Below are 15,867 nucleotides of genomic sequence, written 5' to 3' on the forward strand. Positions count from 1 at the left end.
GAAACACTTCCCCCTCTCTCTCACTGGTATTTTTATTTAGCCCATAATTTACACTGTCAGTGTGAGTGTTAGATTTAGTTTTAAGAACTACAGAGATATGAACCTCAGCAGCAATAGCAATCTATGAGAAGCTGGAGAGAAAAATATATTACATAAGAAATCAACAAGTCGCTTCATTGCATCCTATAGATATTTATTATAAATTGCAAATATTTTTAGTTAAAATATAGGTGGAACCGATTCTTCAGGTGTTATGTTCACACAGCAGCACCCAATTGATGGAAGGCAGAGGAAAAAAAGTGATGGGCAGAGTCTTCCCCACTTGAACTCTCTTAGGATTTTTATTTATTAAATTTTAAGTGCTTGAAGCACTTTTAAGTAATGAGAACCTGAAGGCTGCAGTGTTCACTCCTTCATTTAGTATTGATGAAACATTGATTTTGAAACTGAGGTCAAGCATGAGACTGAACAGGGACTTGTTTCCAGTGGTTCGCATAGCTTTTCTTCTTTTCTGATGGCTTTAGACAGGGGATAGTGGACACTGCACCAGTGTCTGACGGAGCACGACAGATCCTACCTCTCCGTCCTTTGCGTAGGGAGCCTGTGTGTCAGTGTTTGCATGTGGCTTTGTGCATGTGTTTGGTGAAACACAGGAAGTCATCCTCTTCCTGAGAGGTTCACCGCTGATCTCCTTGGTAGGAAATCAGACAAAAGTTTCTCATTTTCCATAGAAAAAAATGTATGGATGCTTGTTTGGGCAAAGTAATAATTTTCTGTAGTATTACTAGCAAATAAGACTATTGATTACTGAGATTAAGACTTTAAGTCAAGTTTAACTCTTCTGCAGTGTTTTTTGTGGTAGCTTCTACAGGTGTTGTAAAGAAAAAAACATTCGTTTTTCATATTTCAGGTGAAAAAGGGAGCAGGCATCATATGCTGCAGTGCAGGCTCGCTCCCATTTGCTGAGTTTTCCAAGAACTTCATACCATGTGCTTGTTTTGAGTAATCTAATTTTACTAAGTGGGCTACAGCCATTTGCAGGTGCTACTGTTGAATGCTCTGCTTTTGTCTTGAAACTTCCTACCTCAATGCCAAAAGTTTTCCGGCAGTTCAGTAGGGGTGAGAGGAACAGATAATCTGGTTTTGGATTTTGCTTCATATTTTTCTGTAACTTTCTCTCTTCAGTTAACACCTTTCCACTATTAACGGACAGGTAATCCGTGATCCAAGAATAGTTGTAAGCGTATGCAGCCAGTTCAGTTTCAGTGATGGCAGCACGTGACAGTGGTTTCTATATGATCAAATGGATGAAAGCTCTGCCTAAACCTGAGTTCATCCCAGCTGTTCTGAAAAGCCGTCTTTAATCCTAATTGAGCACTCTGTTACCACACCATCTAAGCCATGGGATGGTTTATCAGAGAAAATGTTCGCAACAGCTCCTGTACGTCAGTTTTATTGTGGAAGATTTTCTTTTTCTTTCCATCGATTCAAAGGTTACTAGCACAGAAAACTTACAGGATTTAAAAGAGAAGATTTTATAATTATGTGGGTTTCTGCCGTTGGGTGGGGGGCCCTGTATTGTCAGGGGTTGGCTGTGGTTTGATTTATTGTGTCTTATAGCTTCTTAACACCCACTTTGTGATAGTATGAGGGAGCTTCTTATGACTGGTCCAGAAAGAGAGGATAGGAATAGGGCAAAACTAATTTCCTAGGACCTGAAGGAGTTCAGACCGGTATCTCAAGATCTGCACTGTCTCTGTTAGTGTTTTCTTGTTCTTAGCTTTGACAGTATGGTTTGGAGAGCAATTTCTGTAGCCTTTATGAAATACTGGAAAAGCAACTTCCAAGCAGTCAGTGGTAATGGAGAAAAATGAACTCTCTTGTTTGCTTTGAAAGCCTAGACAAAAAAAAAAAGGAAAAAACCCCAAAATATAATGCAGATGTCTTTAAAAAAAAAAATGTTCTGGGCGCAATACAGAGAGAAATCTAACTAAGGCAGAACCATTATTATTTAATATAGTAATGACAGATTTGCTATTTGATAATGATGATCTAAAATCACAGAATGCAGCTTTTGAGACCCATGCCAGGACTTTAAAAACATCTGTATGGTTTTATGCAGCATTTCTTAAGTATTTGGGAGCGCATGAGGAGCTCTCTGAAGTGCTGCATTCATGCAGGGTGAAAAAAATCCTGTGTTCCTCAAAACACTGCAGCTTTGATAAATGTGGCTGAGCATTAAGTCTAAGGCTCTGAATGACCATTGTCTCGTAGCCGTTCAGAGTCGATGAGTTGTTTTCTCTTGACGGTGATCAGCTAGATCCCCTACATCAGTCATTCCTCAGGAGACTTTTGTTGCTACAAGAATGAAGAGGTTTTATTCCTGCATTTGAAAGTCTTCCTCCCCATCCCAGAACTTCTGATTAATTGCATAATATCACAGCAGCACACCCAGGCTTGGTGCTTTTTCTTCTCCCAGGAGTGCTCTTCCAAATATCAAATAACAACAAAAAAGCTGTGATGAAAAATAAAATTAATAGCCCTGATGTATTTGCATCTAGATATGCAAATACAATCAATTAAGTAAATTATAAGTAGGAATTTTTCCCTACAGAATCAGAGGTCATTTCTCAAACTGTGTATCCCTGGATGAAAATGATCTCCCTGCTCTAAAAATGTATTTAAAATTGTATGGAGGTACTAAGACACAAATTATGCACGAAGACTAAATTAGTAGTTGTCTTCTTTCCCTATTTGACACACAGATTTCTTCTGTCTACATTTTTCTCCTGTCTCTACATGTTTTTCTTTGCCAAATAGGTTAGAGAATATCAACCTGCAGCCAATCAGAAGTCCAAACTTTTATCATCTTTATCTGTTTGAATAAATATGTCATGGAATATGGGTGAAGAAAAAGAAATTTGGACGTGGAAGGGTGTGGTTAGGTATAACAATAAAAACCCTATAACTGTACTAAATTTGTACATCCTATGAGGTATGAGACATATAAGGTATAAAGTAAGAGCAGTATGATTCTATAGAGCAGTGCAGCATCTGGGAGTGCTGGTATTCTCAGCAAAGATAAGTGGATGTTATTGGTTGTTTGACTGCAATTTAAAAACAAAGCAGCGAATCTTTGCAGTCATCAGTACAGTGTTTTTTTAAAAATTCTCATTGTAGAGTTAGTCCCTCTTGAAAAAAAAAGGTCCCATCTCTTCTACTTGGTTGGTGCCTGCAGAGGGTACAGAATCATAGAATCGTCCAGGTTGGAAGGGACCTTTAAGATCATCGAGTCCAACCATCAGCGTAACACTGACAAAACCACCACTAAGCCATGTCCCTAAGCACCACGTCTACCTGTCTTTTAAATACCTCCAGGGATGGCGATTCCACCGCTTCCCTGGGCAGCCTGTTCCAATACTTGATGACCCTTTGGGTGAACAATTTGTTCCTAATATCCAGTCTAAACCTCTCCTGGCATAACTTGAGGCCATTTCCTCTTGTCCTATTGCTCGTTACTTGGGAGAAGAAACCAGCCCCCACCTTGCTACAATCTGCTTTGAAATGAAACACGTTTAATTGCAAACCAAAAGAAATTAACTATTTCCTGGGAACCAACAGTACTTCATGTTGTTTTTTTCAGGCCTGCTTTTTGCGGTCTAAGACAGAGGCAACATGTTGTATACCATCTTCAAAATGTAGAAGTAATGATTCTCAAAAAAGTGTCCTAGTACAGAATAAAATCTTAAGAGCGTCAAGAATATTCTGAAGATTTTCTTCATAAGCAAAACAAACATGATATGTAGTGGGTCAGAGTTTTGGGGATGTTCACCATTAAGGGATTTCATAAAATAAGAATATTAAAACTTCTGTTTCTCAAGTGTTAAGTGTAGCCTTTCCTGTGGATAAGCTGGAGTTGGTTACCTGATAGACTAAGGTGAAGGGGATTACAAGGAGCAACGCAGAGCAAGACAGAGTTTGTTTCGTGACGTGTGTCTGGCTGTGCTGGGCTCTGCTTGATGAGACATGCCTACCAGGGGAGGCTGGAGGCAGAGCCCAAGGCTGGCTGCCCTCAGCCAGGTCCGGTCCTCTTCCACCAGTCAGCATCTCCGCTAGAGCTCCATGCTGCCTGACATCACATTGCGTTTTGATGGACCTTGCTGTGCACTGAGCCCAGCCAGGAGGGATGTTTAAGATGACAAAATATACAAGGCCATGGTGAGAATTTATGGCCGTGAAAATCCCCGAGAGTGATAAAATGAATCACTTCTTCAAGCACTACCTAGGCTGGTCCTGGATCAGAAAAATCTCCCTATGGATGTCTCGGTGACAAACCTATGGTGTCCTGTGTGACTGAGAGGGCAGGTGTCTCTGCAGGGAGAGTGGGGACAGGTGGCAGGAAGGCAGTTGCAGTGCCAGCAACTTCATGTCCTGGTGGGGAAAGTGTGACCCCAGTGCGTGCTGTTGGATGGAGCTTGTGGGGAAATTGGGGTGGAAAGCACATGCAGCGTCATTTTTTCCATTCCTTGCAAGTGAAAATAATTCTTTGAAATACATTTCAGTGCACTTTCTCTTCTTTGTAACTAAGTGACATCACTTTTAATAGCAGATAGGATTCCTGTTGAATTTTCTGGAATGGAGAAATGTTATGCTCCTTCCCTTATTTCAGCTTGTTTCTCATGTTAGAAGCGAGCAACATTTCGGTGTGTCCTTATGGGCAGGCAGTCTTTACTTTACAAATATTAAACAAGCATAGATGAGGATTTAAACATTTTTGTTTGAATCAGTCTTGTGTAGCTCTCTCTTACTGTTGTTATTGCTTTCCCAGAATGTAACTTGGCACCTTTTCCTATATTTCTTTTTTTTCCTCAGGAAAGGATAGTCGTCTTTATAGCCTTTTTAAATATTAAGGGAACAGAAATGTTCAGCTGTGTGTTCTTATACATATGTATATTTGTAATGCACATACAACCACAAAATGACACCCTCCTCTTCCAAACACACACTGCTCTATCACTGTATTTCAGTTTGGGTTTTTTTTCCCATGAATATTGCATTATTCAGTGGTCTTTTGTGGCTGGATTGAGTTTTGTTTGTATTTTAGTAAAAAGCTTCCTTTTAAGTTTTAAGCATTTATACTGACAGTAGTACTAATAAGGGTCATCACCAGACCTATTAATTATAGCTCAGCACAGCTGGTAGCATTGGAACAGAGTACTGCAGTAGACACAGTGCTTCCTTTCTAAACTCCGTTAAAAAAAAAAAACCAAAACTAAAAACTAAAAAAAAAATTAACAAAAAAACAACCAACCAACCTGTTATTCTGAAGAGAAAGGCAAAACTGCCAATGTAACAGGACCACACGAGGCCATGAAGGAGGAGGGAACCGCAAACGTGAGGGTCTCTGCTCCTCTGCAACATGAGGATGTGCCCAGAGCAAATGCTGGAGAGAAATTTCCAGTGGGGAGCCTGTTTCTGGATGGCAGGCTGCTGAGAGTGCTGCTTCTGGGGTTGCCCCTGAGTGGGGGGTTTGGGGTAGGTTTTGGCTTAGACAGAGTGAAGTGCAGGGAGATAATTAGCAGGAACAGGAAGGCTTCAGGAGAAGGGGAACTATAGTCCCACTGCATTAGGGCACAAAGCCACTTGGAAGGTGTCTTGCTGGTCTGTTAGTAATGTGCCTGCATTGGAAGGCTGCAAATGACAGTCCGTTTTCTGATTTATGGAATGTATTTTAAAATTAAACAGTTAAATTCTGTTACTTATGAATATTTCAGTATATTTAGAGAGAAACTTCACACATTGTTTCCTGAAAAAAAGAAAAAAAAAATATATATTTTCCTTCCAGTTTTTACCTATAAAATTTAATCCCAGAAATTGGCTTCTTGATTGGTATCAGTGTAACAGAGTTTTTAGGCATTCTTTAGCTAAAAACTTGTACTGAATGGTTAGACAAGGTATTCTTGAGTAAAGTATTAATACTGCAAAATCCAATTTTGTTGCCAGCTAACACTGTGTTTCCTCATTACCAACAAAGACATATTACTACTTTCTGGCCTTAGTTTTTCGTGTTTGGGAAATTCTGTTCTGTAATAATGTTTGATTAACTAATTATCTTTTCTGAAAAAGTGTTTTTAGAATGAACATAATTACAGTAGAGAAGTATACATCCTGTCTATCCCCCTAATAGCCTGCAAACACAATCTTAACCCCATGCAGTGACACTTCTGATTCCACGAGGAGCCTGTTCTTTAAAACAGGAGCAGCCTTACCCAGCTCCAACCCTTCCTGAGTTTAGAAACTTGGTGTTTATCCTCAGTTCTTTAATTTTTTTTGGTTTTGAATTATCGCAGCCTTCTCCTTTCTGTCCTTTTTAATATCCAGATCAGTCTGATAACCTGACAGATCAGTAACGTTATATTTCCATGCAAAAAAAAATAAAAAATACAAATTTAATTCAACCACCCATTCCTCATTTATTATTATTTCCCAAATCTAGATTGAGCAAGTTACTTCAGTGGGGAGGGGGGAAAAATACAGCCCCAACACAAAGAGGGAGGGAGGAATAAGGGACAAGAAGAAACATGGTTAACTCCGTACATCTCCTGGGCATGCATTTCTACTGTTGTGTGGTTCAGTGTTTTATTTAAAACTACACTCATCAATTTCAGTTCAGCGTTGCCTTTTTAAATCAATTTGTGAAACTTTCTACACGTAGTTTAGCTGAACTTGAGGCTAATTTTAAACTTGCTTTACCATGGCAGCATTTATCAGGTTTCTGCTGTTTGGCCAACACTGTTGCGAAAGAAAATACTTTTGTTCCATTCAGCACTAAGATAAGAATAGACATAATAATTGGGATTTGAAGGTAGGAAATAATACAGTGTTCCAGTACATGATTCCTGAGGCATCGTGTATATTATAATGCATCTTTTGGCATACAGTCTTTTGATGGGGAGAAATGATTAAAAACTTGTGTTATACAAACTCGGAGATGGTTTACCTATCCCTTGCTTTGTTGTGTTAGGCTAAGTAATTATCTGGAAGAAAAATATTCTTTTTTATTTTCATTCATTCCTTAACAGAATGAATCTCCCCAAGTTAATTTAAGCTTTGTTATGACTGCAAAATTTAAACCAATCAACAGAATACCGTTTCTGTGATTTTCAGAAGTTCCATTGCTGTCCTGAAAGTAATCAAGTAGAATACAGATTAAGTTGAAGTAATGAATAATATGAAAAACATTTTGTTACTCCATGGGTTTGAGCTGTCAGTGATCATAGAGAAAAATGGTATTTACAATGAGTTTTGAAATTTTCTTAAATGAAGGAGAAATATGTTGCTAGTAATATATTCTGTAATATATGACCTCTCAAGGTGAATAATTTTTTTGGTGACATTAACATGATTTAATTTGCTAAAACATTTAAGTTGTGCATGGCAATGGTTAGTACTCCATCCCTGATGCTGCAAAAGCCACCTTATAGTTTTCTGTTTGCTACCAAAAAAAAAGTTTCGGGATATTTGGTTTTTTTCCTTAGGAGCTCTGCCAGAACTGTATTTTACGCCCTACAGCTTGTGCATGCTGGTTTACATGTGAGAGTTCATTCTTCATTGGGAAGAACTGTTCACCTTTTCAGTACAAGGCACAGTAAATCTTAGGATAATTATCGATGTCTTTGCTGATCTGTGCAAAATCAATCCTTCCTTCATGCCAGAAAAAAGCTTTTTCTTTTCTCAGTGGTGGTTCTGACCTGTTGATGAAACATAACGTTGCAATCAGCTTTGCCTTTTGTGAAGAGATGTGACGGGACAAAGAAAATGTATGGAAGTGATGGTTGGTTTCCCTCAAGTGCTGATTCCTGCTCAGTCCTACACGCTACGTGCAGTAGGACATTGGGACCTCTACAGAGCCAGGGGTTGACTTACGGTACATCTAAGGAAAAGTTGTACGCCTTGAGCAGATGACTACTGCTGTAGGTTCTTTAGGCAGACCATTGCTACTCTAGAAACTATAATTACTGTTCTGCATATTTTAATTGCAGTTCATTAGCAGCTTATGCAGGAATGTCTTCAAGTTCCTAAACTGTTCAAGGAGCGTTCAAGCCAACTTTAAAATATGAACTCGTATTTTTCTTCTTTTTTCCATGTGTGGTCGATGCCATCTTGGAACAATTTAGCTTCAGAGCCTCTTTTATGTTTGTGGTTTGCTGTTTGGGATTGAGCTGTGATGGTTAGCTGGTTGGCTTTTGTTCCTTTTTTTTTTTTTTTTTTTTTTAATTATTGCTGGAACTACAGCTGTCCAGTAAAAGTCTGAGTGGCTCCCTAATGTAAACTTTCCTGACCCTCCCACTGCGAATGAATGAAATAAGAAACACTTAAATAAGGGCCCTATGAGCGTTTGAAGGGACAGATGACGTGAGCAGGAACGCAGTCTGTTGTGACCTCTTGGCAGACAGGCAGTAGCTCTCGTTTAAGAAGATTTCAGGAGTCGGTAGAAAGTAAGGATAGAATCGTGCCCCTGTTTTCAGTCCTATTTGTATTTTGGATTCAGCTGAGCCTTTTCCTTCGTCTGAAGGATACCGTACACTGTTATTCCAGTAATTTCTCCTAGTTTCTCACTGTGCTTTCACCTGCGCTTTTTCATGACAAACATCCTTGTGACGAACCTCAATTACTCTGTTAAGGACCTTTCAATTTCTTCCAAAGTCTCCATGTGCAGCAAAAGAGTAGTGCTTCAACATCAAATGATTGAAAATGTTGATGTCTCTTGGTGGAATGACTTATTTTTTTAAGACATTCAATCTGCAGAAGACAATATAAGTACAAGCAGTCTACATGACTGTGCCTCCCTTTTGCAGGCATCCTTCTCTTTCCTTGAATTGTCTGTTCCAACAACATGTTGCATCTTTTTTTAAACTAGAACCGACAAGAGACCCATGGTATACTGTAATACAAACGATAAATACTATTAATCCAAGTTCGCTCAAGATTAATGCTACTACTTTTAAATGCCCAGCTTCTCTGATATGACTTAACTGCTGTTGTCTTGATACGCAGTCTTGATATACCAAATAATACCAAGAGAGAACACAAAAAGTTGGCTCTGCACCTGTAACCCACTTTCCCTTTTCTAGCAATGAAATTCAAGAAAATTTAAAAAAAAAAATCTATAAAATAAAACCTCCACCTTCTTTAATGGTGATTTTTTTAAAATTTATTTTTAACCACTTTTTTTTGTATATTTGTATATAGCTATTAAGTGCTTTCTTGCACACTGGCGTCTGTATGTTCACATCTGGTACAGGATCTCATTGTGTTACGTGATTTGTAACTACAAAGAGACACATCTGCCTACAGGTTGCTTGTAATGAGAGCTAGAAACAAAGCAAGAGACTCACAGCAATAGCATGGAAGAGAAGTGTTACATCAGTACCAGAGGTTAAGGATCATTATCACAGACTCCCTTGAGGATCGGGTCTTCTCCTCGTCACCTCTGTGCATCCTCCTCCTACTATTAGTGTTGTTCCTCTCCTGACTGCAAGAAAAGCAGCTGTACCCCTGGCCAAAGGGGACTTCCGTGGAGGCACACCAGTTACAGGGAGCATTGCAAGAGCAGAACACTTGTTTAAGGATACTTAAGGTTATCAATAGTCTTTGTCTCATGGACAAAAGGCACAGTATGAGACAATGCTGTCACTAGGGATGATAAAAAATGGAAGTCTGTATTGATTTGAAAATGAACCCACAAATGGAACAAATCAGAAAAAAACAAAGTGAATGAAGCATTAAAATATGCTTATCAAACTCATCTGTAGTTTTTTTCCCCTTTATTTTGCCAAGCAAGCATTAAGCTAACCTGAATGGTTTTCTTTTTCTTCTGCTTTGTGAGACAGAGGCTGCTGCCACCTCTCCTGTCTTATCTCGCTTTGCAGTCCTGCTTCCCTGTCCCAGCAGGAGACTTTTCTTCTGTGCCATCTCGAGACTCATTTCTTGCTTAATGAATCTTTCTTTTTTCATTTGTTTGGATGCAAGTACAACACACGCCACTGATGTGGATTACTTCATTTTCTTCCCTCATTTCTGCCCATAGTTACATGATATGCATTTCTAAGGAATGCCCCAATTAGTATACTTTCTTGGCATCAGCCTACTGTATAAGATTGGTTAAAAGTTGTGTGTGGTATAATGAGAAATATATTAAAAATACCATCTAAGCTAAATTATTATAGTCTACCTGTGGGCATTATATGCTCACTGAAAAAGAACATGTTTGACTCCTAAGCTGTCTCACGTTTGCTTTGCCTACCAAGGCTGTGACTTCTTCATGGAGCACCTGGTGTTTGCTTTGCACAGTGGAAGCTCTAGTTACTCCTTAGTGACCAACACTGCCAACATCTTCAAATGGCCAGACCCCAATATAACTGAGTTCAGCTCAGATCTCAAAGAGCAAAGAAGGTTTCTTTGCTCTTTGAGGGGCAGGCGAAATCACTGGGGGATTAACAGCTAAAAAAAAATACAGGGAATATTTGCAAGGAGATGTTTGTGTTCAGATGCTTAGAAGTAGGTCAGGCCTGAAGCAGATGTCCATCCACCCTATGCCAAAATTCCTGCAAGGCATATGCTATATCCAAGCCTATTTTAGGATCCCTTTTTCTTTTGTTCTTAACTCAAAACAAATTAGAGTGAGGAGGAGTGGCTGTCCAAGCAAAGCTCTCGTAACAGCTGAGCAATGGGATTTGCAACGGTGAGAGCTGGGTTGCCTTAAAATAGTAGGTGTTGAATAAGCTCGCTTATGATGATGAGGTGGGGGGTTACTTTACTTAAATAGTGGTAGATAACATCTTAAATGATAGCTGCTCTTTTCCAAATGACTCTGTGGAAGGCGGATTTTCTTTTCAAGCACTGTTCAGGTATCTTGCTTTGGCTCTGCACACCTGCCTGGCTATGAACAAAAGGAAGCTAGAGTAGCTAATGACTCATCTCTGCCTTGATTAACAGGAAGATCAACAAGGCAAAAATAATGTCATATCATTTTCCTTAAGCAATAGTGAGAAGAAAAGATTGTCTATTAAAAAGTGCTGGGTTTGGAAGCTTTTTATTCCCTTAAAGGGGATTTTAAGATAAAATTCAAGGTCTACGTCCCTACTGGAGTACAGCTTCTCTACCTGCTCATTGTAAAATGGAGATTCGCCACCACAAATGGGCTTCTGTGTCTTCTTCTATGGGTATGCATAGGGAGGTCTGACTCCTTTGCAAGTCCGTCAAGTTACCATCTGAATTGGAGATACTTGATCTGTAATTTATTGTGAAGTAGGCAACTCAGAATAACAGGTTTCAAGCACCATACATATCTTTTCTTGGTCCGCAGCAGAGGACGAAGGATTCCGCAGGCGAAGCCAACCCAATTCTTCATTGTTTTTGAAGTGAAAGGGAAAAAAAGCAGAAGCATGTTGCTGAGCTTGGTTAACTCTTGGGGTGAGCCTCGCACAAAGAAGTCGATGGCTCTGCATGCTGTCTGAAATTAAATGAGGAGTCGGAGTGAGGGAAACGAGGGCAACTGGTGAGGTCAGGGAGGGACCGATACCCTGCCTGCCCTTGCGCTTATTGAGGGGAGAGCTCATCTTCCTGCAGGAAGTGGCTGCCAGCGTGCAGGAGTCTGCTCGGCTCCCTGCAGCCCTGAATAGGTGCCTTTCACTCCCCGGGCAGGGGTTGTGTGTAGCTGCAGGATGTAAAGTGGTATGGTGTGCCCTCCTGAGCACTTCACTTCAAGCACTCATTCATATGGGTGCGCTTTGGGGGAAAAAAAAAAAATAAAAAAAAAAATACACAGTGTTCATAATAAAAATGTAAAATGCTACACACTTTTTGGAGCTCAGATGTTTTCTGCAAAGTAAACTGCCTGGTATGCTGCTAAGGAAAATATTTTCTTGTACATTTGTAACTGCTGTCATTGACAATAAAATTGCTTGAAATATAAAATAATGGTAGTGTTTTGCCCACTATGGCAGAAACTGTGAAAGGTTTTGGCCTTTAGTACTCTTTAATGGGTGCTTTACAGAGGAACTGACACTTTCATTTATTAACTTGTAATTGTCCAAAATAAATCCTACTTTTTTCCCTCCCAGTAGATTGAAGCCTAGTATATGTTAATTGTGCTGGCTCTTCTCCTGGCCTGACACCTTGACAGCTCTTGTCAGCTTTTAAAAGTTATTTCCTTATGAAAACTGTAGCTTTACTGGTTATTCTCCCATAATGGCCTTGCCACTCATCTCTTCTGTGTTTTTTAATTCTGACATCAAAGTTTATGCTTAGCGTTGCCCCCTGACAGGAGAGCATTCTCTAATGACTAGTGGTAGGTCAGTGCTCCCTGTTTTGGAGAGAATGCAAAAAAATTAAATCCAGCATTTCGGTTTGCAAGTGTACGCCTGGGGCTCTTGCTTTACTAAGGCTCAGGTATTCTCTTCATTAAATGCTCTTCATTAAAGAAATGAGGTTGTACAGTAAACTGATTTATTAGCTATACCACCTAGTGCTCTCATCTCATCAAATCTCACACTGTGCAGGACTAGAGCATCTCATAATTTCTAAAAAAAGACGGCTAATTAACATTTATGTGCTACCAGACTTGGTACTTCAACGGGTGGCACTTTTTCCTTTGAGTCGCTATTGGAGCAATATAATTGTGTTGCCAGACTTGCTGCCTTCGAGATATAAAACCGCGACCTTAACCACCATGGTAATTGAAGTTCCCAGCCTGCTTTTTTAGCAGCGAGGGTGGTGACTCCAGTCCTGCACTGGCCAAAATCCAGGCAGGTAATTAGATTCTGTTACATTAATCCCCCCTGCAGCTTCAGCTGATGATAGTGACTTCTTCTCTCCCCGTCCTCACTGTTCGGTGTAATTGGTGTGCACCATCAGACAGCTGCCACCATCTAAGTAAAGAGCACTTGTGTTTCAGTGATGAATGACATGGTACAGGTGTACTCCTCCGCCCCAGCACCTGCAAAAGAATAAAAAGCAATTGTTACACTCTAGAATTCATTGCTATCTGAAAGATAGGGTTTGGGTAAGGAAAAATACTACTGCTGTATTTGAGTACTTGAGTCACCAGAAATGACTTCTGTATGGTTTCTGTATTTGGGTTACGTGTCAGCAGATGAACGGTGCAATTACCCCAGGATTAATCAGATCACATTGAAGAGTGCGCAAGTCAAAGGCATTGCTTTTGCTTCCACTTGCTTAACATGCAGTAGCAGAATATTATTTGGGAGAGTTTGATGTGTTTTAGTGTGGGGATTTTTCTGATGACTATTCTGATGTGCTCTAGAATCTTAAGTTTTTCTCCCTTTGACCTGAAGATGGTGAAGTTACAATAATACGGGGAATACACAGTAACTGGGAGAGGCCAATAAACAGCTCCTTTTGAGGCTGTTGACTGTGAAATAGAATAACTTCTGTTAAGATGATATAATTAACAGTTTTGCTGTGTTTGGAATCTTCAAGAGTGAAAGGCAAAACTATCAAAATCAGTAGTAAATAGAGTTTCATTTTCATGTTCCAATTAGGCTGAGCCTGGAAAACCAAGCTGCCAACTCTGTCTCACCAGAGAGCAGGGACTACAAAGACCAGTTCTTAGAAAAGACGATTGTTGCACCAGCTTCTCCCATTACCTTTAGGATTAATAGTGAGAAAATGGAAGACATTTCCATCATAAACCCAATTCAGAGGGTGATAATGAAAGACCAGAAATAGTTGAGGAGCTGTACAAGAGGAAGGATCACTAATTTAAATGTGAATGGACATTAAAACTAATATGGCTTAGTCTTTCCTAAATTTTACATCCCATTAGCCATTTATTTGCTGCTGATGGATAGAGTTAAGTTCTTCTGTAACGTTTCAACAGCTAGAGAATTCCTCTAGAGTGGAAGTGGGAGAGGCAATGCTTTCCATGGCACTACGTGTAAATCTGGACGCAGATTGCGTATGTGCTGCATGCGGGATGCCAGCTGGCGTCTTGAGGGTCAGTAGAAGTTTCAAGCAGAATGATTTATCGTTAGTGATACTGCCCGAGGCAGAAGTGAAAGTTCACAGCATCAAAGCGACGCATACTCTTTGTAGCCACAAAAAATTTGTTCCACAACATCTGTTAAAAGAGGAAAGCAAATTGAAGCTGTGCTAATGTATCTGATTGCAAGGGTGTGAGACTGCTACCTATAATTGTATCAGAACTTTATTGCCTTTTGGAAAACACTATGTCTGGCATCAGTAGTGAGAAGTACTGGGGACTTCCATTGCCTAAATGTGCATGCATTTGATGAATAGACCCAACTTGTGCTCGTGTTAGGTGTAGCTGTGTATATTCAGTGTCTCAGGGAAGGCTTTGAACTTCTGGTGGGAAGCCAAGTATCCAAATTTAGGTTTTCAGTGATTTTGTTCTTACATTCACCATCTTTTACTCATTGAACAAAAGCTTGAAGTTTTAACACTGCAAAATGTCTATATTTTAATACAAGAGGTACTTAAAAATTATGCAAAATTACTTAAGCGGTCCTTATATTTTGTTTTTCATGCCCATTTTTCAATGCAGTCATTAGTGTATATTTTGGAAGGCTATTGGTATAAAAGATGGTGTTTCTTTCTTTCACAAGGATGGCCATTTGCTATTTTTCACACAGGATCTGATTGCCCTTCTTAAATTTTACAGATAAAAAGCGTTAAAACCCTAGCGCAAGATGTTAGTTTAAGGCATAAAAACTACATTCAGTTTATCTCTCTGCAGTAATGTGCTACACATTAATAAGATTTGATGAGAATAGACAACACCGTATAACTTATAACCAACTTATTAAAACTAAGCAGCTATAACTTCAGTTCCTTCTTTAGTGATCTCTTAGCAAGTTATTTCTTTTAATACAAATTGCTCTAATTTGGGCAGTGGGATGAAGAAAGAGCTTTAGTTGTCTGCTAGCAGCTTACCCAGCGACCTAAGTCCTCCAAATTTGGGAAGGTCCTACCAAGTTGGGTCCTGTGTGCCAGGTCCTGCATTTTGGTCACAACAACCCCAAGCAGCGCTACAGGCTCGGGGAAGAGTGGCTGGAAAGCTGCCCAGCAGAAAAGGACCTGGGGGTGCTGGTGGACGGCCAGCTTAACATGAGCCAGCAGTGTGCCCAGGTGGCCAAGAAGGCCAACAGCATTCTGGCTTGTATCAGGAATAGCGTGGCCAGCAGGAGTAGGGAAGTGACCATGCCTCTGTACTCGGCACTGGTGAGGCCTCACCTCGAGTACTGTGTTCAGTTCTGGGCCCCTCTGTACAAGAGGGACATTGAAGTGCTGGAGCGTGTCCAGAGGAGAGCTACCAGGCTGGTGAGGGGTCTGGAGACCAGGTCATATGAGGAGAGGCTGAGGGAGCTGGGCATGTTTAGCTTGGAGAAGAGGGGGCTGAGGGGAGACCTCATGGCCCTCTACAACTACCTGAAAGGAGGTTGGAGAGAGGTGGGGGTTGGCCTCTTCTCCCAGGTGAATAATGACAGGACCAGAGGAAATGGCCTGAAGTTGTGGCAGGGGAGGTTTACATTAGATATTAGGAAGAATTACTTTACTGAAAGAGTGGTCAGGCACTGGACCAGCCTGCCCAGGGAGGTGATTGAGTCACCATCCCTAGAGGTATTTAAGAAACGTCTAGATTTGGCACTTCAGGGCATGCTCTAGTGGCAGAGAATGTAGGTTGTTTGGTTGGACTCAATGATCTCAAAGGTCCTTTCCAACCATGAAGATTCTATGATTCTAAGTCCAGGTGCAGGTTTTGGTTTACTGACAACTTAATACCTTATTAACACAGTGTGGTGACACATGCATCCTTGCTCTAAA

At 40.2% G+C, this 15,867-nt stretch overlaps 1 protein-coding gene across 2 annotated transcripts in view; it reads left to right on the forward strand.

Moving 5' to 3' along the window:
• Window positions 1–15,867, forward strand: part of ZNF804A (zinc finger protein 804A) — a 229,848-nt gene that overhangs the window by 196,308 nt on the left and 17,673 nt on the right. The gene's annotated exons all lie outside the window — the stretch shown is intronic.

The sequence above is a fragment of the Larus michahellis genome, chromosome 7 (genome assembly GCF_964199755.1).
Source record: "Larus michahellis chromosome 7, bLarMic1.1, whole genome shotgun sequence".
NCBI classification, from domain to species: Eukaryota; Metazoa; Chordata; class Aves; order Charadriiformes; family Laridae; genus Larus; species Larus michahellis.